Here is a 22,373-nt window from a genome sequence, read left to right on the forward strand (position 1 = left end):
GTCGTAACCTATTATGGATTTATTCCTTCATTGAGAGGACTGTTTCCTGATCCTCACTGAAAGGCCATTTCACGATAGTGGTGTTGGGGAAAGAAGGAACTGTATCATAATTAATAATATTATAATGTAATACAATATAATAATAATAATAATAATAATAATAATAATAATAATAATAATAATAACAACAACAACTAGCTGTGCCCGGCCACACGTTGCTGTGGCGAAGTATGGTGGTATGGGAAATAAAGTATTGAGGAATTGGTGGTAGTTAAGGTAAAGGGTCCCCTGGGCTGAGTGGGTTGCTAGGAGACCAAGTGAACAGAGCTTAGCCTTCTAACTGGCAGCAATTGGATAAAAACAATTATTCCTCTCCCTCTAATTAGGACTTTATTTTTCTTTTCTTTTTGTTGTATCAACCTAGAGGCATGGATAAGGGGTTGTGCTGTCAATTTTCGAGGTTGTGGAGTGTTTACTTTTGTTGTTTTGTCCGCTGCCGTGATGCCATCACTCTTTTATATAAATAGATAATAATACACTATTTACAGATTTGTTTTTACATTGTCGTGTCTTTTACACTGTTTGTAACTATCTGGGCTTGACCTCATGTAAGCCGCCCTGAGTCCCTTCAGGGAGATGGAGACGGGGTATAAAAATAAAGTTGTTGTTGTTGTTGTTGTTGTTATTATACATTGACACAAAGTCATAGTATGACACAGCAAACAAGATATATATGCTGGATTTCGTATCACAAGACCACAAGTCGAACACTTCCCAAGTGTTTAGGACCGTGTGATGTATTATTAGTATTATTACTTTTATTATTATTATTATTATTATTATTATTATTATTATTATTATTATATTATGACACAGCAAACAAGATAGATATGCTGGATTTCGTTTCACAAAATCACAAATCGGACACTTCCCAAGTGTTTAGGACGGTGTGATGTATTTTCGGATGATGCGCGCAGATCCCAGCAGGGTGGCCTTTTGCAGTTGGCAGATCGTAATTTTGTCAATGTCTATTGTTTCCAAATGCCGGCTGAGATCTTTTGGCACGGCACCCAATATGCCGATCACCACCAGGACCACCTGCACTGGTTTCTGCCAGAGTCTTTGCATTTCAATCTTGAAGTCCTGATAGCGGCTGAGTTTTTCCTGTTGTTTTTCGTCAATGCAACTGTCACCTGGGATGGCAACATCAATGATCCAAACCTTTTTCTTTTCTACAACTGTGATGTCTAGTGTTTTGTGTTCCAGAACTTTGTCAGTCTGCATTCAAAAGTCCCACAGTATCTTTGCAGGTTTGTGATCCCACCAGTTCTTTTCTGCTGGGAGGTGGTACTTGAGGCATAAGTTCCAATGAATCATTTGGGCCACATAGTTGTGCCTCTGTTTGTAGTCTGTCTGTGCAATTTTCTTATAGCAGCTGAGGATATGATCAATGGTTTCGTTGGTTTCCTTGCACAGTCTGCATTTTGGGTCATCAGCTGATTTTTCGATCTTGGCCTTAATTGCCTTTGTGCTGATGGCTTGTTCCTGGGCTGCAAGGATCAGGCCTTCTGTCTGCTTCTTCAGGGTCCCATTTGTGAGCCAGAACCAGGTCTTCTCCTTATCAGCTTTTCCTTCAATTTTGTCAAGGAACTTTCCATGCAATGTTTTGTGGTGCCAGCTGTCAGCTCTAGTTTGTAGTGCGATTTTCTTGTACTGATTTTTTGTCTGCTGTGCTTTGAGGAGTTTCTGATTTATTATTATTATTATTATCATTATTATTATTATTTCTAGTTAGTACTGAGATACTAACCAGACTAATGAATATCAGACATACATGCTATATCTCTAAAGAAGGGAGTGGAAAAACCACCCCTAAGAAAAACTTATGAAATTAATGGATTTACTGTAAGCTGACAGTCAACTTGAAGGCAAACAGGAATACATATACACAGTAATAGAAACATAATGGGGACATGAAAAGAAGAATGAAAACATTTTGATCAATATGTATCTAAGGGAAATACTTCTTGTACAGGCTCGGAGATATAAAGTGTTGGGATTTGTTAATGTTAAAATAAGCACTTTTTGGACATAAAGTAGAAGAAAAAATAAATTATAGGGAAACCAACAAAACGAAAGCTGGAAAAAACAAATTGTATACATAATAAAGTTTGTACCCACGTTTATAGCAGACAACCTCTGAGGACAACAGCTGTAGATGTGAGTGAAACGTCAGAAGAGAATGCTTCTGGAGCCCAAAAAACTCACGGCAACCCAAAGCTTTTTAATGTTTTAAAAATATTCATGACATAAATTGTATCTGTTTCACAACTGAATTGCTTTTTTGATCTCAAACTCTCGTCCTTCAACGTGGGATAGAGGCCAAATGTACCGCGAAGCTAGCACTTTCTGTACATTCGCTCTTCCAGTCCTTGAAAGTCTAGCACCTTGTGAGTTCCTTACTTATCAAATAAGTCTACTTAAGAGAATCTGAAACGCTGATTTCAAGCAATCAGTCAAGAGGTGTTTTTGAATCACGTCGATCGGCATGAGTCTGGATTTAAAAGTGGATATTAGCAGCCATCAAGAGAAGAGGGAAAAGCACACACGGAAGGAAATCGCTGATTATGTTTCAGTCTGGAGGACTCTGCCACAATTAATCTCTTGCATGAATTTTAAAAGAAAGCTTTCTTTTGCTCTGTATTTAACTTTACACTTACGGAATCAAATCGTAATACTGCCACAGTTACTGGAAATATGCTTGTCCAAGAGGTGACATCCAGTATTAGATGGGCTGCATTTCTTTCTTTTTTAACATTCATTTTTATTGATATTTTACAAGCAACTTTGTTCCACTTATATCTTTTCTCCAATGTTATTTTATACATTACACTAGCTTTGCCCGGCCACGCGTTGCTGTGGCTTATGGGAATCCTTTGTTGGCCAGGTGGAATAGCAGTGAATAGCCTTGCGGTCTCAAAGCCTGACCATTTTTTGGAGTAGCTGGAGCTTTTTGTTGTATGAACATAGAGGCATGGATGAGGGGTTGTGCTGCCAAGTTTAGTGTTTCTGGGATGTGTAGTTTTGTTGTTTTGTCCTAGGCTGAAATTTCATTACCCTTTTATATATATAGATAAATGTAATGTACGTTTGTAGGACTGAGTTAACAACAAAACCACTGGGCCAAATCACACCAAATTTGGCCACAATACTCATCACTTTCCAAGGAATGACCATCTAAATAGAAAAATAGAAAGAAAACAGAGACAAGGCCAGAAAAATCCCATTGTTTCCTTGAGTTGAGTGGGTTGCTAGGAGACCAAGTGGGTGGAGCTTAGCCTTTTAAATGGCAGCAATTGGATAAAAACAATTATTCCTCTCCCTCTAATTAGGACTTTATTTTTCTTTTCTTTTTGTTGTATGAACATAGAGGCATGGATGAGGGGTTGTGCTGCCAAGTTTAGTGTTTCTAGGATGTGTAGTTTTGTTGTTTTGTCCTAGGCTGAAATTTCATTACCCTTATATATATATAGATCGTAATATTGCAATACAATATAATACTAATAATACAATATATACAGTAGAGTCTCACTTATCCAAGCCTCGCTTATCCAAGCTTCTGGATTATCCAAGCCATTTTTGTAGTCAATGTTTTCAATATATCGTGATATTTTGGTGCTAAATTCATAAATACAGTAATTACAACATAATATTACTGTGTATTGAACTTCTTTTTCTGTCAAATTTGTTGTATAACATGATGTTTTGGTGCCTAATTTGAAAAATCATAACCTAATTTGATGTTTAATAGGCTTTTCCTTTATCTCTCCTTATTATCCAACATATTCACTTATCCAACATTCTGCCGGCCGGTTTACATTGGATAAGCGAGACTCTACTGTAGATCATAATATTGCAATACAATATAATACTAATAATACAATATATACATGTAATATTACTAATAATATTGCAGTGTAGTGGTATAGTACAGTATAGTATTATATGATACTTATATTGTGCTATACTACTAAAATAATATATTGTATGTACATATAATATTGACTAGCCTTGCCCGGCTACGCATTGCTGTGGCTTATGGGAATCCTTTGTTGGCCAGGTGGAATAGCAGTGAATAGCCTTGCAGTCTCAAAGCCTGGCCGTTTTCTGGAATAGCTGGAGCTTTTTGTTGTATGAACGTAGAGGCATGGATGAGGGGTTGTGTTGCCAAGTTTAGTGTTTCTGGGGTGTGTAGTTTTGTAGTTTTGTCCTAGGCCGAATTTTCATTACTCTTATATATATATAGATTAAAAGTAGGTGAACAATGCATCTTAAAGAAAGTAGGAAAATTTGCCGGGATGGGCTTGAGAGAAAACCGGAGCTAATAGAAACAAACAAAAGAAAAGAAGAGAAAGAAGATGAAAAGAAAAGAAAATGAAAGAAAAAAAAAGAATGACAAATGACTGGTCAAAAGCAATGGCTTAATGATTCCTATTTTGGGCATGAAAAACAAGGTGTATGAGAGATTGATATTAGCAATGGGTACAACTATATTAAGAGATTTTTTTTGAAAATGGAAACCTTTGGAGACCCTCAGCAAGCCACCCAGAGATCTACAGATAAATCCAAAATCTTCTCCCGGCCCCTGCTTTTGAGCAGCGGCAAACTAAATCGTTCTTGTATCCGAATTCCAGCAAAGCAACGTAGCTTTTTCTTTTTGGAGGTTAGCGTGTCTGAGTCTGTTCCTTAGCAATTTTTCTTCCCAGGAAGTGCCCTTGTCTTTCATTTCCAACCTTTCTCAAAACTGTAGTTTCCCATCTCGCCTTTTTCCGGAGCTATTAATGACAGAGCGGCTCTGGCTGGCTTCGCACGGGGTCATTCCAGATGTATAAATGGCTTCACGATCCCACAATGCAATACAAGGAACAAGAGGCCAGTGGGAGACAAAAAAGACAGCTCAGCCCAACCTTCCATGTTTTAATATTCTTCAATCAGTTTGGGAATTCCCACACTTTGCTCTACAAGGTGCAAGTTTAAAATATCTTTTGTTATGGAGCCCAGAAAATTCCCCCAGCACCTGTTTCGAGAGCACGTTCGTTCACTGACGAATGACCCACATTTCATGTAGTGATTTGCCATTAATCAAGATAAGGAATAAGGCTCACAAGTCGTACATTCAACGAACCACTGTTTTACCAGCTTAAGCCTGAAAACATTGATTCATTTTACTATATTTGGGACAAAAGACTCTGAAAGTGTTTTTTTCTCGTTTGAAGTATCTTTTTCTTGAGATCTATTAAAATTATATTGATTGAAAATGCTCTTTCTTGTTCTGCTCTTTTGGTTTCACAAACACTCAACATTGATTTTCCTTCCTTCATAAACACTAGCAAAGGTATAAGAAATCAAGCTCATGCCAGTCCAAACCACCGGCAATGGCGGCTGAGGCAGATGGCAACAACAGCAAGGGTTTCACCTTTAGCTTGTCCTGAAAATACATCTATCCACTGCAAAGACAACATGTGTAATTAATATTTAGCAAGCTGAAGAGATCTCATCAAATTATCCATTGTGTCGTTGAGCCTCGGCGCCCCTCTGCGGCTCCAAAGTTGCAAAATGTTGAAGTTACTATAGGCTCCAGGATGGACCTAGCAGCAGCTGTACCTGTAGTGTCTCAGAGACCCCCGAGTCATGACCCTGTCGCCATTATGGATCAGACCGAAGAAGAGATGGGGTTTGTGCCATTTCTGCACGATTCTGCTCCCTTCCAGATGTCCCCTGTTGACAGTTCTAGCCCACAGTTAATTAAAAAGGGCCTTGACTCACAGCCCGGTTCTCCAGAGAACGCTATGTTTGACCGCAGATTGTTTCTGGAAACATCTCGCTCGGAGAAACAGAATTTGAGGAGAAGCGCTAGATTAGCGGAGAGAGCAAGCGTTAATTAAGCCAGTTCCCTTGAGAGTTTCCCGGGAGGATTGCATCTGGCAAGTTGTTGACTTAGTCCACTTTCCCTTGGGAAAGAGTGATCAGACACCTGGCTGGAGAGGAGAGCGAAGTCCCATAAAAGTTCTGGACGCCCACTGTCCTTTGCGGTGTTCAACGTGTCAGTTGAGGAATTTACATCGACTCTAGTTCTGCAGCGTGCTACTCTCGAGTAGACCGGCGTTGCATCTCGTCTCCCTGGACAGCGATTCAGCTTTACCACAACTAACTTTGCCTTGCCTTGCATCCTAGCCTCAGATTTGAGCCCTGGAACTCTTTGACAGATCTTGCCTTAATCCCCACTCAAACAGCCCAAAGGTTTGAGTGTATTTTGGTTATTGGATTTAAAACTTTGAACTCTAATACTGGACATCTACTTTCACATTACTGGACTATATTTGACCTTTTCTGAAAGGTCTATTGCTGGACTATATACTCTGCTTATTTTTAGTTGTCTCCTTTATTTCCTTAATAAAGATATTAGATTGTTTATTGGCCTCCGTGTCTGGTTTCCAGTGCTCACGCTGCCCTGAGGTGTCACAGTACCCTAAAAACTCTAGCAAATCTCTTCTAACCTTTTAATAAATGTATAAAATTTTATGTGTAGCTTGTATCATTTGTATAATGTGTCAATTCCAAAATGTATCAAATGTATCTTGAAGGCGGCTACCTTGAAGTCATGCCCTCAGTTTGCACAATCTCTTAGGAACACAGACCATGGACAGGATCCCTCCAGGTATTTCCCAAGTCTGATAATATCAGGATCTTTGTATATATGCGCATGACAGACGATGATATCGACATAACTAGCACTTTAGCCCAATTTCCTACAGATCTTATCCATGATTTTATCATGATGTATTGTATGTGTTTTTATGACTTGTTTTATTGTTGTTTGATTTGTTTTTACTGCTTGTTTTTATATTGCCATGACCGGGCTTGGCCCCATGTAAGCTGCCCTGAGTCCCTTCGGGGAGATGGGGCGGGGTATAAGAATAAAATTATTATTATTATTATTATTATTATTATTATTATTATTAGTCATCAAAATAGCTGTTGAGGCTGAGAGTATGCCTCTCCCACGGAAGAGGAGGCTCAGTAAACATGAATTCATTAACTTTCTATATATATATATAATTTTTAATTTATTTTGTTATAATAAATACAGTGAAAGTGGGAGAACATCTATAGAAAGGAGAGAGAGAGAGAGAGAAACGTAGAGAGAATGAAGAAAAAGAGAAAATAATAATTAAAAAATCCACTCATAGGTCTGACTTCCCATCTACGTTTTAGGATCTCTTATTTCATTCTTTTGTTGTTTCTTATTTTTCCAGCTCTCTTTCTTTATGATAACTTTTATAAACAAGATGTTACATCCCAAGGTTGCAAGGGCACCTTGAAAACCATACTGGAGCCAGGATCATAAGCAAAGTGGTTTATTGAAGGATATATATGCAAGCAAATTGCATTAGAAGTCAATAGAGTGAATAGTCCAGAATATATTGTCCTTAACTGTTCAAAAGCAAGTCCAATAAAGTCTTTCAATGTTGTAATCCATAAACGGAATTCATTAGTTCCAGCAAGAAGCCAGAGTTAGTGTGTAAATGCCGTCCAAACAGGATCAGCCAGAAGTCACAAGGACCAGGAACAAGACACTGGAAATCCACAAAAGGTAATCCACATAGAAAGCAACCACTCAGGAATAGTAGAACCGAGGTTAACAAGGCAAGGTATACTCGAGAGTCACAAGGCATGAACTTGGCTTGGAAGTCATGTAGCAAGGCACGGGAACAAGGCAAGGAGCAAGGTACTGGAACATAGATTCTCCTTCCATGGATGGCAAAGTTGATACCGCAACGAGAACAGGGAGCGAGGCACCTTTAAAGAGTTCTCAAGGCTACAAGGCAGTGAGAGTTAGGACACGCAGAATTTCACATGGGAAAGTTACTTATTGGTGCACCTGAGAGCCAAACGGTGACTTCGTCTCACACCCTCCCTTCTACTCCTTTCCTTTGCGAAAGATTCTCTCCGATCAAAAGCAACATCCTCCCCTGCAACAACATCTGGCGAAACCCACCTTGACTGAACATCGGAATGTTCTCCAATTAATGGATCCTCTGTAAGCACAACTTGGGGCACCTGCAAAGCCATTGGGCTTTGGCCCAAGTCCTGGATGGCCCCAAAATCTGAATCAGACTTCGATTCAAACTCCATCTCCTGAGGAAGGGCAGATCAAGACGGCTGAGCTACAACACAAGACAGATTTGTCGTAAAGTCCATTCCTTTTTTTCTAACAAATTCTATGAAATTAACTTTCTGAATTGGGCAGCCAAGCCCTTGATTATCTAAGATTATCTCCTTCCCATGATGGGAATCTCCTCTTTCAGGCTGTGACACCATGAGCAATCCCAGTTCAGATCCTACCCAGCCTCTCTTTTCAGCCAAACAGGGCAAGGGGCCTATATTTCAAGGCCCCAGCTTTATGCAACCTCCTTATATAAATCAGATCTTGAAACACCACCAACAAAACTTCTTCCTTTTTATTTATTTCTTTGGATGGTTCTATTACAGCCAGATACACTATGGAAACAAAATCACTTTTCAGGAGTTATTTTCCAAAGAGCCAAGATGAAATTTGCGGCAATCGAAAAGAAATGCTCTCAGAGTTAGGTTACAGCAAACAAGGTAATGATTTCAGTGGCTATTTTTCTAAATATTTCAACTCGGGGGAAATATGCCACCTCGAATTTTTAAAAAGGAGATGCCTGCAGGTTGAATTTCCCATACCAGTAACTAAATTCCATTTCACTTCAAAAATGATTTTGCCCGGAGAGAATGCCATCATTTTTGTAAGTAGTGTGTATCTTCTGTACTTGCATTTCATTTATGTCCATTAGTAGGCTTGTGGAAATGACAATGACTGTTATAAAAATAATAATAATAAGCCAATGGCAGGTACTGGTAAAACTGTGGGGGTTTAGAGGAGGAAAATATGTTTTTCCTACTTCTTCCATGTTCTACTTATGTGCTTCCAAGAGGCACATGAGAAAAATATGATAATATTCAGATTAAGGTGCTCTTGGAAACTTTCCAGAAGGGAATCTGGTGTAGGGCATCAAAGGGGACAGTAAAATAGCAAGACCTCTTTAAATATCGTGTTATACTTAAAATAGGGATTATTTATTTATTTATTTATTATTTATTTATATCCTGCCCTTATCACTCCGATGGGAACTCAGAGCAGCTTACAAGTTATGTGTACATACAATATATTATATTATTAACATAGCACAATATAAGCCTTATAAATTACTATATACTTCAGGCATAAGTTCCAATGAATCATTTGGTCCACATGGTTGTGCCTCTGTTTGTAGTCTGTCTGTGCAATTTTCTTACAGCAGCTGAGGATATGATCAATGGTTTCGTCGGTTTCCTTGCACAATCTACATTTTGGGTCATCAGCTGATTTTTCGATCTTGGCCTGAATTGCCTTTGTTCTGATGGCTTGCTCCTGGGCTGCAAGGATCAGGCCTTCTGTCTCCTTCTTCAGTGTCCCATTTGTGAGCCAGAGCCAGGTTTTCTCCTTGTCTGCTTTTCCTTCAATTTTGTCAAGGAACTTTCCATGCAATATTTTGTTGTACCAGCTGTCGGCTCTAGTTTGTAGTGCAGTTTTCTTGTACTGATTTTTTGTCTGCTGTGCTTTGAGGAGTTTCTGATTTTTGACTTTAATCAAAGCAGGTTCTTCACTTTGCTTTACATATTCTGCTAGGGCATGTTCAAATACAAATGAACAGTCACAGAAGTGGCAGAAATATACAATGCCAGAAAACCGCACAATTATTATTATTTTATTATGAGAAAGCAAACAAGATAGATATGCTGGATTTCGTATCACAAAATCACAAGTTGAACACTTCCCAAGTGTCTAGGACTGTGTGATGTATTTTCGGATGATGCGTGCAGATCCCAGTAGGGTGGCCTTTTGCAGTTGGCAGATTGTAATTTTGTCAATGTCTATTATTATTATTATTATTATTATTATTATTATTATTATTATTCTCATTTATTTTATTCTCAGCAATTTCCCCCCAATATATGAAATTTTGGCATTCAAAACAACAACAAAAAACAGAGGCTACAATTTCCCCCCGTTGTTCCAGTTTCCAACACATGTTTTTAACGGTGCCTCTCCTGCCTTTCTATCTGCTTGTAAGGTGCTCTATAAAAAGCTATCACCATGGTACCTAAGCCTTTTCCCATTAAAGGAACACTATTTTCACTGCTTACTTAGCAACACTGACAATAGCCTCCAGCAGCAGTGAGGCAAGCTGACTTTGTGGCATTTTGCAAGATGAATTCTTCACCACCTCAGTCTGTTTTCTCCTCGCGCTGTTCCTTTGCAAATAAAATAAAATAAAATAAAAATGCAACCTTGGAAAAGGCGCTCCTTCATAAGCGATTGCGGATGGCACCATTGTGCGCGCACCACAGCCATGGATCAGCAGGTACACTCTGTACCTTTGCATGCCAAGAAGAGGAAAATCAATTTCTTCCTTGAAAAGGTGAAACTAGTGTTGCAGAAGATCCGCACATAGTTCTCAGGTGCTCGAGGGCACCGGCAACGTGATGAGGTAAAGTTGACTTAGAGAAGAGTCTCCGCTCGAGCGTGAAGTGATGTAGTGCAAAGTAGACACTGCTCTGGAGAGGAACGGAGGAAAACCCCACTTATATTAATTTGTTAATCTAGATTCATAACTTTCCGCCCACATTTCCAAACAGGTTGACAACATCCCTTGAGAACAGCATCATCATCAACAAAAACAACAACAACAACAACAACAACTTCAATGACAAGTTATACTAATTAAATTGGGTGCCCTCTATGCATATAGATGCAATTCCCTTTTCCTGTCATCTATATATATATATGGGGCTCCCTATTTCATTCCATGCATTTTTTGAAACGATAGATTATGTATTAAAGAGCCTTTGGTGGTGCAGTGCGTTAAACCACTGAACTGCTGAACTTGCTAGCCAAAAGGTTGGCGGTTCAAATCCGGGGAGTGGGGTGAGCTCCCACTGTTAGCCCCAGCTTCTGCCAACCAATAATAATAATAATAATAATAATAATAATAATAATTTAGTCTTGTACCCCGCCCCATCTCCCCGAAGGGACTCGGGGCGGCTCACATGGGGCCTTGCCCAACATCACAATATAAAATCAAAACAAAAACACAAATTTACAACAATAAATCAACAATATCGGTAAAACAATCAAAAAGGACAATCTTACAAGATAAAATATTAAAACAGGTATATCAAACACCTAGCAGTTGAAAACATGCAAATGCGAGTAGATCAATAGGTACCGCTCCAATGGGAAGGTAACGGCGCTCCATGCAGCCATGCCAGCCACATGAACTTGGAGATGTCTATGGACAACGCCGGGCTGTGGCGCAGGCTGGATAGCAAGCCAGCTGCAACAAATCACTCTGACCAAGAGGTCATGAGTTCGAGGCCAGCCCGTGCCTGCGTCTTGTCTCTGTCTCTGTTCTATGTTATATGGCATTGAATGTTGGCCTTTATGTGTGCAATATGATCCGCCCTGAGTCCCCTTCGGGGCGAGAAGGGCGGAATATAAATATTGTAAATAAATAAATAATAAATAAATTGAGATGAGCACCAACCCCCAGAGTTGGACACGACTAGACTTAACATCAGGGGAAAGCTTTACCTTTAACTATACATTAATAATAACAATAACAATAATACCCCTATGCGATCCAGATGGAGGCATTGGCTCCTGAATTTTCTGATCACAACTTAGATTATCATTAGGCTAAGTCAAAACATATGATACGAGGGTTATCCAGAAAGTAGATTATGTTTTGGAATTAAAAATGAACAAAGTATAGGAGAAAACGTTTACCGTATTCAGTTGAAAGCCACACCCAAATACCACTTCTCAACATAGTCGCAGTTCAAAATCTAGGCACTTATCATAGCGATGAATGAGCTTGGCAACTCCTTCCCCACAAAGCTCTGCCACTTGCGTCCTCAAAAAGTATAGGAGAAAACATTTACCATATGCAGTTGAAAGCCACACCCAAATACCACTTCTTAACATAGTCGCCGTTCAAAATCTAGGCACTTATCATAGCGATGAATGAGCTTGGCAACTCCTTCCCCACAAAGCTCTGCCACTTGCGTCCTCAAAAGGAATAGGAGAAAACATTTACCATATGCAATTGAAAGCCACACCCAAATACCACTTCTCAACATAGTCGCCGTTCAAATCTAGGCACTTATCATAGCAATTAATGAGCTTGGCAACTCCTTCCCCACAAAGCTCTGCCACTTGCGTCCTCAAAAAGTATAGGAGAAAACATTTACCATATGCAGTTGAAAGCCACACCCAAATACCACTTCTTAACATAGTCGCCGTTCAAAATCTAGGCACTTATCATAGCGATGAATGAGCTTGGCAACTCCTTCCCCACAAAGCTCTGCCACTTGCGTCCTCAAAAGGAATAGGAGAAAACATTTACCATATGCAATTGAAAGCCACACCCAAATACCACTTCTCAACATAGTCGCCGTTCAAATCTAGGCACTTATCATAGCGATGAATGAGCTTGGCAACTCCTTCCCCACAAAGCTCTGCCACTTGCGTCCTCAAAAGGAATAGGAGAAAACATTTACCATATGCAATTGAAAGCCACACCCAAATACCACTTCTCAACATAGTCGCCGTTCAAATCTAGGCACTTCTCATAGCAATTAATGAGCTTGGCAACTCCTTCCCCACAAAGCTCTGCCACTTGCGTCCTCAAAAAGTATAGGAGAAAACATTTACCATATGCAGTTGAAAGCCACACCCAAATACCACTTCTTAACATAGTCGCCGTTCAAAATCTAGGCACTTATCATAGCGATGAATGAGCTTGGCAACTCCTTCCCCACAAAGCTCTGCCACTTGCGTCCTCAAAAGGAATAGGAGAAAACATTTACCATATGCAATTGAAAGCCACACCCAAATACCACTTCTCAACATAGTCGCCGTTCAAATCTAGGCACTTATCATAGCGATGAATGAGCTTGGCAACTCCTTCCCCACAAAGCTCTGCCACTTGCGTCCTCAAAAAGTATAGGAGAAAACATTTACCATATGCAGTTGAAAGCCACACCCAAATACCACTTCTTAACATAGTCGCCGTTCAAAATCTAGGCACTTATCATAGCGATGAATGAGCTTGGCAACTCCTTCCCCACAAAGCTCTGCCACTTGCGTCCTCAAAAGAAATAGGAGAAAACATTTACCATATGCAATTGAAAGCCACACCCAAATACCACTTCTCAACATAGTCACCGTTCAAATCTAGGCACTTCTCATAGCGATTAATGAGCTTGGCAACTCCTTCCCCACAAAGCTCTGCCGCTTGCGTCCTCAACCAGCCAGTCACCCCTCCCCGCAGCTGTGCATCGTCACCAAAACACTGGTTGAGGACGCAAGCGGCAGAGTTTTGTGGGGAAGGAGTTGCCAAGCTCATTCAGCCCTTGTATTATTCTGTAGCATGTAAGACTATAATACTGTTATTCTATTATTTCAGGCGTTTACCAGTCTTGTTATGAAGTCGTCATTGGTGACTCACATGTAGGTGGCATTGGTGACTCCTATCAGTGTCCAAACTTTAATTGAGTTGCCCAGGATGATAAACCGAGTCTGCACATAGGGTTCAGCACTGTGGATAGTTCCTTTGCAATTTTAACCAAAAGCAAAAACAAATTCGCCATCATGCCAACATAGATGCCACACAAGAGTTGGGACTCTATTGATCTACTCACCTTTGCATGCTTTTGAACTGCTAGGTTGGCAGAAGCTGGGGCTAACCGCAGGCACTCACCCCACTCCCTGGATTCGAACCAGCAACCTTACGGTCAGCAAGTTCAACAGCTCAGTGGTTTAAGCCGCTTCATTATTAATGTATATTCTTCTCCAAATATGGGGTCAAGTTGGCTAACGAAATAAGACAAAACAAAGTGTATTTCCTAATGCGTTAGGAACCACAAACTTTGGCGTAAAGAAAAAATGTACTTCCTGGAGCATGGCTCTCTCTTTCACTGAGATGATTGCTCCCTGAGCATTTTTTAATATATATATATAATAATTTTTAATAGTTTTAAACAATGAAAGTCTGAGAACAGTAATGAATATAAAACGAAGTGAAAAGGGAAAGGAAGGTGATGGAGGAGAGAAAAGGGAAAAAAGAAAGAAAAAAAGACAACAAAAAATAAAAATGTGATGACTTCCTTTAATCCTTTGTGGTTAGGGTCCTGTTGTTTCTTTCGTCTAAAGTTATTCATTGTAATTCTTCTCCAGATATTCATATTCTATTAATTCTTCAATCTCCTGAAATAATTTTCTACTGGTTCCCAGTCTGTTTGTTTTTAAAAGATTCTCCGAATTCTTTTTGAGAAAAAAAAGTTTATTGGTCCATATCTTTTACCTCGCTTACTTTGTTTCTCCAAGTATCCAAGTCTGGTGTTTCCTGTAGTTTCCATGTTTTCGCGAAGACTATCCTTGCCGCCGTCGATAGATACAGTAGAGTCTCACTTATCCAACGTTCTGGATTATCCAACGCATTTTTGTAGTCAATGTTTTCAATACATAGTGCTATTTTAGTGCTAAATTCGTAAATACAGTAATTACAACATAACATTACTGCGTATTGAACTACTTTTTCTGTCAAATTTGTTGTATAACATGATGTTTTGGTGCTTAATTTGTAAAATCATAACCTAATTTCCTGTTTAATAGGCTGCTCCTTAATCTCTCCTTATTATCCAACATATTTGCTTATCCAATGTTCTGCCGGCCCGTTTATGTTGGATAAGTGAGACTCTACTGTATGTGAATCGAATTTCTTCATTTTTTGTTAAGATCAAGTCCTTATCTAATAGACCTAGAAGATAATATTCTGGTTTCTTGGGGAAAGTTCTTTTAAATAATTTTTGAAACGTTAATTTTTCAAAATGTAAAATTAATTCGTTAATTTTTGTCCAGTATTTGGTGGATATTTTGCAAGTCCACCATAAATGGAAAAAACTTCCATCGTGTTCCAAACACTTCCAACAATTTGTATCGGCATTTTTATACCTTTTGGATAATTTGATTGGCGTCATATACTGTCAGTGAAACATCTTAAGCCATTTTGTTTTTAATGAGAAATGCACTGAATTTCTACAAATATACCTTGGAGGCTGCATACAGGCAGCTCCAGTCCTGTACAAGCACAAAATCCCATTCAAGACCGAGGTCATTGTCCATGTGTTATCATTGTTAGAAATCTATTATGCTCCTCCAAGTGAGAGGCATTTCTTTCTTTCTTGGAATGTCGTCACTAGTGAATTAGGACTCTTGGTGGCTTTGTATTCTTTCCGGCATCCTAGTTAAAATGTTCCTTTGATAGAGGTATTTTGATGAGATTTCTTTTAGTTCTGAATCAAATTGATGCCATTAAAATGAGCACCGTTTTCATTCAATTTTAAATTTGCTATTACACCATGTAACATCATTTTTGTTCCTGGGTTATGAGTGGCCTTTCCTAATTGGTTCTATCATAAGAAAACTTTGAAAAAGTTTATCTTGCAAAAAACTTTGTTTTTGTGGAAGGGACATCCTGCAGTACATTTTGCTCTAGTTTTTCAATGACTATCTCATCGAGTCTCAACTAATTCAACATAATTTGTGAAAGTCACAAAAACAAAGTTTCTGGAGTAGAACAACTTTCAAAGTAAGTACTGCACAATTAAACAGAAATAACACTTTCAAACCAGGAACAGTATTTAATTTTTATAGTGTTATTCATGTTTCTGTACAGTTTTTATTGTTATAATGTTTTTCTGATTCTATGATCCACCTTTTGTAAGGGAATAGTATAAAAACTGTAACAATTACTGGGTTACTGTGAGTTTTCCGGATGGTATAACCATGTTCCAGAAGCATTCTCTCCTGACGTTTCACCCACATCTATGGCAGACATCCTCAGAGGTTGTGAGGTCTGTTGGAAACTAGGCAAGCAAAGTTTATATATCAGTCAAATAATGTCTAGGGAGAGAAAAAAAACTCTTGTCTGTTTGAGGCAAGTGAAAATGTTGCAAATTGCTAGCTTGATTAGCATGTAATGGCCTTGCAGATTCAAAGCCTGGCTGCTTCCTGCCTGAGGGAATCCTTTGTTGGGAGGTGTTAGCTGGCCCTGATTGTTTCCAGTCTGGAATTCCCCTGTTTTCTGAGTGTTGCTCTTTATTTACTGCCCTGAATTTAGAGTTAACAATCACATTCAGTTAACTAGAACAGAAGAACACAAAGATATACTGCTTTGGACATAAATATTAATTTAGTTTTGGTAAATAAATAATTTATTACTACTTGTCCTTTCTTAGGAATTCTTCAGTCTTCTTCAATTCAAGATAAATTTAAATATTTTTTAATTTTAATAAAACCAAAACAAAAGGGCTCATAACAGGTGACTGGGCTGTGCAGAATGTGAAATTTTAAGTGAAATTTTATTTACCTGTATACACTCGAGTATAAACCGACCCGAATATAAACCGAGGCACCTAATTTTACCACAAAAAACTGGGAAAAATTGACTCCAGTATAAGCCGAGGGTGGTAAATTTCAGAAATAAAAATAGATACCGATCAAATTACATGAATTGAGGTATCAGTAGGTTAAATGTTTTTGAATATTTACATAAAGCTCAGATTTAAGATATGACTGTTCAACTCTGATTAAATCTTTATTCTCATCTTCTTCAATGTAAATGTGCTTATGTATCCTTTTAATAATAATAGAGTAAAATAATACGTGTAATAATAATAATAATAATAATAATAATAATAATAAATACAGGAAAATAATACAAGTAATAATAAATAGAGTAAAATAATAAATGCAATAATAATAATAAGATCAGAGTAAAATAATAAATGTATTATTAATAATACAGTAGAGTCTCATTTATCCAAGCTAAACGGGCCGGCAGAAGCTTGGATAAGCAAATATCTTGGATAATAAGGAGGGATTACGGAAAAGCCTATTAAACATCAAATTAGGTTATGACTTTACAAATTAAGCACCAAAGCATTATGTTATACAACAAATTTGACAGAAAAAGTTGTTCAATACAAAATAATACTATTTAGTAATCACTGTATTTACGAATTTAGCACCAAAATATCACGATGTATTGAAAACGTTGACTACAAAAATGCGTTGGATAATCCAGAACATTGGATAAGTGAGACTCTACTGTACTTGTCCTTTCTTAGGAATTCTTCAGTCTTCTTCAATTCAAGATAAATTAAAATATATTTTTTAATTTTAATAAAACCAAAACAAAAGGGCTCATAACAGGTGATTGGGCTGTGCAGAACGTGACATTTTAAGTGAAATTTTATTCATTCATTTATTTATTTATTTACCCAGCATTTTTTTTTTTTTTAAAAAAAGCAAAAACTTTGGCTCTGGAAGCGCTTTTATTTCCCAGGTTTCCAATGCAGCTGCTTCGATAAAAGTGTTGCTTCTCTTTTTTGCCATTGATTCGCACTCTTTTCATCCTCTGCCTTGAAACAGAAGCCGGGGCCAACCTTTCGCCTGAACCCACACAAAAGGGATGATGAACTCATGAATTAACTATGTAAAGCGGCTTCATTGTCCATCTTGTTTCATTCTTTCCGACAGTTGACAACATTGGAAAGAAAGCCCTTTTTAAAATGATGTCCGCGCATAGTGCTATCAACCCATGTTCAAATGAGAAGACTTTGTTTTGGGTTCATTGCACGATTAGCAGCTGTATATTGGAAGACCCTAAGCCTGATTAAAGCCCCCACTCCTTTCCAAAAAGCCTTTTCCTTGTAATGTTTTTAAATACTAGCACAGAAGACAATGAAATTCAAGGGAGTCTTGGTGATAGCTCTTATTCTCTGCTCAGTGCTCTTTCATTGCCACCTATTTGCTACACTTAGTAGGACACAGAAGTGCCACTTTCCTATTCCCATTCACCCAACTGTTGCCATAACCAATGGACCTTCAGAAATAAGCATCAAAGTCAATTTTTCCCCCAGCTGCGCATGGGATGTGTTGTGACAAATTGCTAGGCAGTTGAATGAAATTAACTTGAGATGTGAAGCCATGGAAATGTAGTTGAAGGATTAAAAGAGCAACAACGAGAACAATAAAACAACAACATGTATTCATTGCTGGAACTTGGAAGCCTCTCAGAGTATATTGACCAACACACATTTTGGTGCCTCACATGTTAGCCCTATTTTTAGTTTATCTGACCTTCTGATTCCAAAAATGCCACCAGTTCACCCCTTTGAGCTCTAGTTTTTGAGCTATAGAATAAAGTTGTGCATTACTTAGTCCAGTAGTACTATTTACTAACTCGCCTAAATGTATGTTGTATGCTTTTTCTTGATGAATTTATTGCTGTGTTTGAATTTGCTTTTACTGTTGTATTTTCATATTGTTTGGGTATGGTCCCCAAGTCCCCTTGGGAAGATGGGGCGGGATATAAGAGTAAAGTATTATTATTATTATTATCATCAACACAACGATGTTGTATGGCACAGCAAAGAAGATATATATGCTGGATTTCGTTTCGCAAAACCAAAAGTCGAACACTTCCCAAGTGTCTAGGACTGTGTGATGTATTTTCTGATGATGATGATGATGATGATGATGATGATGATTGGGTTGTTATATGTCTCTCAGGCTGTGTGGCCATGTTCCAGAAGTATTCTCTCCTGACGTTTCGCCCACATCTATGGCAGGCATCCTCAGAGGTTGTGAGGTATGGAGAAAATACTTCTGGAACATGGCCACACAGCCCGAAAGACATACAACAACCCTGTGATCCCAAGCATGAAAGCCTTCGACAACACATTATTATTATTATTATTATTATTATTATTATTATTATTATTGACACAACGACATAGTCTGACACAGCAAACAAGATAGATATGCTGGATTTTGTATCACAAAATCACAAGTCGAACACTTCCCAAGTGTCTAGGACTGTGTGATGTATTTTCGGATGATGCGTGCAGATCCCAGTTGGGTGGCCTTTTGCAGTTGGCAGATCGTGATTTTGTCAATGTCTATTGTTTCCAAATGCCGGATGAGATCTTTTGGCACGGCACCCAGTGTGCCCATCACCACCGGGACCACCTGTACTGGTTTCTGCCAGAGTCTCTGAAGTTCAGTCTTGTGGTCCTGATAGCGGCTGAGTTTTTCCTGATGTTTTTCGTCAATGCGACTGTCACCTGGGATGGCAACATCAATGATCCAAACCTTTTTCTTTTCCACAACTGTGATGTCTGGTGTGTTGTGTTCCAGAACTTTGTCAGTCTGGATTCGGAAGTCCCACAGTATCTTTGTGTGCTCATTTTCCAATACTTTTGCAGGTTTGTGATCCCACCAGTTCTTTGCTGCTGGAAGGTGGTACTTGAGGCATAAGTTCCAATGAATCATTTGGGCCACATAGTTGTGCCTCTGTTTGTAGTCTGTCTGTGCGATTTTCTTACAGCAGACTTAGTATTAATCCTATATGATTTCACAGGACTTAGTATTGATCTAGTTAACGTGAAATGTATAAAAAGGTAAAGGTTTCCCCTGACGTTAAGTCCAGTTGTGACCGACTCTGGGGGTTGGTGCTCAATTCCATTTCAAAGCCAAAGAGTCAGCGTTGTCCGTAGACACCTCCAATGTCATGTGGCCAGCATGACTGCATGGAGTGCCGTTACCTTTCCGCCGGAGCTGTACCTATTGATCTAGTCACATTGGCATGTTTTTGAACTGCTAGGTTGGCAGGAGCTGGAGCTAACAGCGGGCGTTCATTTCGCTCCCAGGATTTGAACCTGGGATCTTTTGGTCTGCAAGTTCAGCAGCTCAGCGCTTTAACACACTGTGCCACCGGGCGCCCCGTGAAATGTATATGGTGCTCTAATATACATATTGGAACCCCGGTGGCGAAGTGTGTTAAAGCACTGAGCTGCTGAATTTGCAGACCGAAAGGTCCCAGGTCAAAACCCGGGAGCGTCGTGAGCGGCCGCTGTTAGCTCCAGCTTCTGCCAACGTAGCAGTTCGAAAACAGACAAATGTGAGTAGATCAATAGATACCGCTCCAGCGGGAAGGTAATGGCACTCCATGCAGTCATGCCATTGGCCACATGGCCTTGGAGGTGTCTACGGACAATGCCGGCTCTTCAGCTTAGAAATGGAGATGAGCACCAACCCCCAGAGTCAGACAGGACTGGACTTAACGTCAGGGGAAACCTTTACCTTACTAATATACATATTGTGTGCAACATACGTATTGGATCATATGTATTGTTTTCCATATATTTTGGTACATTGTTTATAATACACGCACCTGTTTCGGCAGGCTTTTGAGTTCTGTTATTGATGTTTTAAAAGGTGCTTTTAGGATGTTTTAAAGATGTTTTTCAAAGATGTTTTTAAGATGTTTTTAAATTGTTGATTTTAGCCGGTTCTTGTAAGCCGCCCCGAGCCCTAGGGGAGTGGCGGCATATAAGTTTGAAAAATAAATAAATAAATAAATAAATAAGTAATAGACATCTTTGTTCCTTACTGGATAAAACCAATTCATCAGTGGTCTTCACCTTTGAGCTAGGTTCATTGGATTTCCCCAATCTCTCCAAATCTAAATTCATTGGTGCTGAAACTGTTTGCTGCCTAATTTTAAGTACATTTCTTCCTTCCTTGGACCTCTAAATCTTTGTCCTTTACTGGTCAGTAGTGACAGTAGTTGGGAAATTATGGTCTTTCCCCCTCCCTTGTTCCCTTGTTCCCTTTCTCCATTATGACACTGGGCTGACTGGATCATAATGGGAAAAATTGACCCCTCTCTTTGACACGACTCTATTTCGTGGAGCACCTGGTCGTTTCTCCTTTTAAAAAAGCCATAGCTGAAAAAAGGTCTTGTATTCCTATAATAAAACAATTGGGATGTCATTTTGCATTACATCACGCTACACGCTGAAACAGAGCACGACATCTTGCACCCTAAAGGTATTTGAAGATATCATATCAGAAACTGAAATGAAGAGAAGGCAACAAACCAACGAAGCGACAACGCTCTTGTCCCCTCCTTACGAGCGGTAATGGCCCGTCCTTGCTTTTAATTTCTTTACATTTTTATTCCTTTCTAAATGAAGCAAGGACGGTCGGTCACATTGGCTAAACACAATGCCTATTCACCAAATTCTTTTATTTTCTTTTAAAAGGAGGGAACAGGGATAGAAAAGGAGCCAGCTAATCTGCGAGGCAAAGGCAACAGGGCAAACTCACACACACACACACCACACATTCGCCAGACATAAGAGCCCAAGGAAAGATTAATTAAAGTCAATGGAGAAATTAAAAGCGAGAAAAATGCAGGGCAACAAGAATCATCCTCGGAAGCCCGAGGGGCCCAGTGCCAGTCAACACTAATTTCTGGGATGTGATATGTCAGGAACTGAAAATTAGATTTGGCAGCTAATAGGAACTATATTCACTGGGCTTCTATTCAGGGAAAAAACAATGACTGTGCTGGCAGCTTTGGCCTCTCCGAATTTGTTTGCCAGTCAGAGGTGTTTTCCTTTCCAAGAAATCTTATCATCTCCATCTTGCTCCATCTTTTTTTTTTTTAAGCCTTATTGCAGTTATTCAGTTCAATGCTCTGCAGTTATTATCTTTGTTCGCCCAACTATTCTCACTCCACTCAACCTTATTATTAATGTGAAGCTGAAAATGTTTACCTAAAAGGAGTGGCCCTTAGATGGCACCAGAGGGAAGAGACAGGGAAGGGAAAATCGAGCAAATTCTGTGGATTCAAGACTGTTTAGAAAAAAAGGTCAGGGTGCTTGTAGGGTGGGTTTCTTCAGACTCCATCAATCATCTTCTCCAGCATCCGGATGAATTGGTTGCAATCGTCTGCCACACCAATTCCTGTTCAAAGTCAGACTCAAACACATCCATAGTCTGAAGTCCAAACATTTATTTAAATATCTATAATACATATTTACAAAGAACAGCAAAAGACATCACTCTGAGCTGGCATTCTTCAACAGCCTCCTCGCTCGGCAAGCACCAGCTCAACACACTCAGAGATAAGAAACCACATTCCTCAGTCTGCAGGAAGTTCCGACCTCCAAAGTCGGAAATCATGCCTGCCCTGAGTCCCTTCGGGTGAGAAGGGCGGGATAGAAATATTGGAAATAAAATAAAATAAATAAATAAATAGGTCAACAGCAGGCTGTCAGTCAAAACTAGCCTGCTGTTAACAGTTTCATTGCTGAAACACACACTCTTG

This window comes from Anolis carolinensis, unplaced genomic scaffold (assembly GCF_035594765.1).
Source record: "Anolis carolinensis isolate JA03-04 unplaced genomic scaffold, rAnoCar3.1.pri scaffold_12, whole genome shotgun sequence".
Lineage (NCBI taxonomy): Eukaryota > Metazoa > Chordata > Lepidosauria > Squamata > Dactyloidae > Anolis > Anolis carolinensis.